The sequence below is a fragment of the Silene latifolia genome, chromosome 9 (assembly GCF_048544455.1).
Source record: "Silene latifolia isolate original U9 population chromosome 9, ASM4854445v1, whole genome shotgun sequence".
In the NCBI taxonomy this organism is placed as follows: Eukaryota; Viridiplantae; Streptophyta; class Magnoliopsida; order Caryophyllales; family Caryophyllaceae; genus Silene; species Silene latifolia.
Window position 1 is genome coordinate 208,056,939 of NC_133534.1, and position 3,181 is coordinate 208,060,119.

Consider the following 3,181-nt stretch of genomic DNA (forward strand, 5'->3'; position numbering starts at 1 on the left):
ACCTTAAAATAAATCTAATAAGTGTATAAACACTACACTAGTATGATATGGAGTTTATTAGAATTTTTATGAACAAAAGGAACACAAAACTTCTTGTGCAATTTTTTAGAGATAATATTAATTTTCCTCACACTTTTTATGTTATTCTCTAAAAATGAACAACAACTATAATGTGTGTGTGGAGGAGGAGTGGCCAGTCCATTTGAGTGAGTTTAGGGAGTGTAGTTTTTGTCTTTTCAATGCCCAATAGCTTTTGTGCATGGGTTAGACAAAAATTGCTTTGGTTAGAGTAACCAATAGAAATCAAGGCATGCTTTAAACTTGTCTCTTTTGTGTCTAGTGCACACAAAACAAGGCATGTTTTACACGATACGAATGACCCATTTATGGGTCCATTTTGGTTCTTATATTTGTCGCACAAACACGTGTAATTTTATTTTAAACATCTTCTTATGTTCAAATAATTTCCGATTAATTTGATCAACAACACTCCGTAAATATACGTATACAATTGGACATATATTTTACGTGCCAATACTAATCAAATTAGTCAATTAGTACAAATTTTAATAATTAACCGTTAATTATTAATTCCCGTCTCAAATAATTAATTATCGCATAATTAAATAATAATTTCCGTGCCTCGAGTTCAAAACTCGAAATCTCTCCAAGTAATTTGTTCGACTAACTTTAGTCAATTTTAAGGAATTAATTAACTCGTATCGTCATAAAATGGTCATTTAAATACTAGTTAGTATAATTCACATCTTGTAATTATAACTAACTTATCATTCTCATCTCGCGTGTTTCGCAAACACCGATTAATTTTAGTAATATAACTTCTTAAATTACTAAATAAAATCTTATTTAATCACATTATAATAAGATGTCATTTTCTCTCTTATGATAATAATTTGTTTAATTTTAAGGAATTAATTAATCTGTATCGACATACAATTAATTAACCTTTTTCAATTAAGGGAATCGGCCCTTAGCTGTGACCTCAAGGGATCAACTGATCACCACCGTCGCACGACAGTAATGTCAAACTCTAGCCAGCCAATTATTACCGATATGTGTGGACCAGTTGACTATATATATGTAATGTATCATCCCTTTCTTATTCTTGATATGAGATTTAAATATGTGATCAATATGATCGACAATTGTGATCGCATTATTGTCGGGGACACTTACTCCAACAGGTGGTTCCTATGAAAGGAGGGACTACTGTGGTCAAGAATGATAAGAACGAATTGATACCTACTAGAGTAGTAACTGGTTGGCGGATGTGCATGGACTACAGACAACTAAATGCCGCCACGAAGAAAGATCACTTTCCCCTTCCTTTTATCGATCAGTTGGTAGAAACATTAGCTTCTCATAAGTATTTCTGTTATTTAGATGGATACTCAGGGTTCTTTCAGATCCCTATTAATCCAGATGATCAGGAAAAGACTACTTTACTTGTCCTCAGGGTGTTTTTGCTTATCGCAGGATGCCTTTTGGGTTGTGTAATGCCCCTGCCACCTTTCAAAGGTGCATGATGGGGATATTTTGGTCTGAGTATATAGAGCCTATTATGGAAGTCTTTATGGACGATTTTAGTGTCTATGGAAGTGATTTTGCTAATTGTCTGTCTAAGCTTGATAAAGTGTTACAGCGCTGCGTTGAGGTTAACCTTGTGCTTAACTGGGAGAAGTGCCATTTTATGGTCAACGAGGGAGTTGTCTTAGGGCACTTAGTTTCTGATAAAGGCATTGAAGTTGATAAAGCAAAGGTGCAAGTGATTCAGCAGTTACCTCCTCCTGTTAATGTTAAAGGAGTAAGGAGTTTCCTTGGTCATGCCGGCTTTTATCGCCGGTTCATTAAGGATTTTTCAAAAATTGCTAAATCCCTTACACAGCTATTGCTTAAGGATGCCCCCTTTGTATTTACTTACGAGTGTATTTCTGCTTTCAACAGGTTAAAGCAAGCCTTGATTTCAGCACCGATTATTCAGCCTCCTAACTGGGAGTTGTCGTTTGAAATTATGTGCGATGCTAGTGACTATGCACTAGGAGCGGTGTTAGGCAGCGGAAAGACAAGGCCCTGAATGCAATTTACTATACGAGCCGAACTCTGGATGAGGCTCAATTGAAGTACATCACTACTGAGAAGGAGCTGTTAGCTGTGGTTTATGCGCTGGAGAAGTTTCGTTCTTATTTGATAGGGTCAGAAGTTACTGTTTTTACTGACAATGCAGCGCTGAGACACTTTCTTGCCAAGAAGGAAGATAAACCACGACTGCTGAGATGTATACTTCTTCTCCAGGAATTTGATTTACAGATCAAACATAAGAAGGGTGCAGAGAATGTAGTAGCTGATCACCTGTCGCGATTATCGCAGCAGGAGGGAGAGGATTCTTTACCTATTGATGATTCTTTTCCCGATTATTCTTTATTTGCTATTTTGTCCAACACTAACCATGATCCATGGTATGCAGATTTAGCTAACTATGTTGTCAGTGGTGAGCTGCCACCCGATCTTTCTTATCAGCAGAAGAAGCATTTTCTCTATATTGTTAAGCAGTACTTTTGGGATGATCCTTATTTATTTAAGGAGTGTGCCGACGGTCTCTACTGATGGTGTATTCGGCAGTGGGAGACCATGTGAACACGGGGGGGGGGGGCACGGGGCGCTTGGGAAACAAGAGTTTGCATTTGTGGAGTCGCCACCAATTTATTGTGGAAAATTAGAAACCGTTCGAATACTTCGCGTCATGTCAACACACAAAGCAATGACATAGACACTAAGAACTCGTCACCCTTAGCATTCTATGTCTAGAATGACTCCCGTGGATGCCAATGAACATGGATGTTCACAGAGATCTGGAGTGAGGGATGAGGGTACGTATTAGGAAGCTCTTTTGATCGAACACCTAATCCCGCCCGCCTCGATAGCGGCCTCTACTAATGATTAGGGAAGTCATTTGTACTCGATATGTTGTCGATTATATGCATGCAATGCAGCATACAATATTTTGATCCTAGCATGTGAGAATTAACTAAGTCGGTGAACATGTAATTTAGCACACAATAATGTCGAATTAGGGTTTAAGATTAATTACATGTGAAAACAAGCAAATATACAATACAATATAATAAGGTACAATAAACAAATTGCAATAATTACAATGATT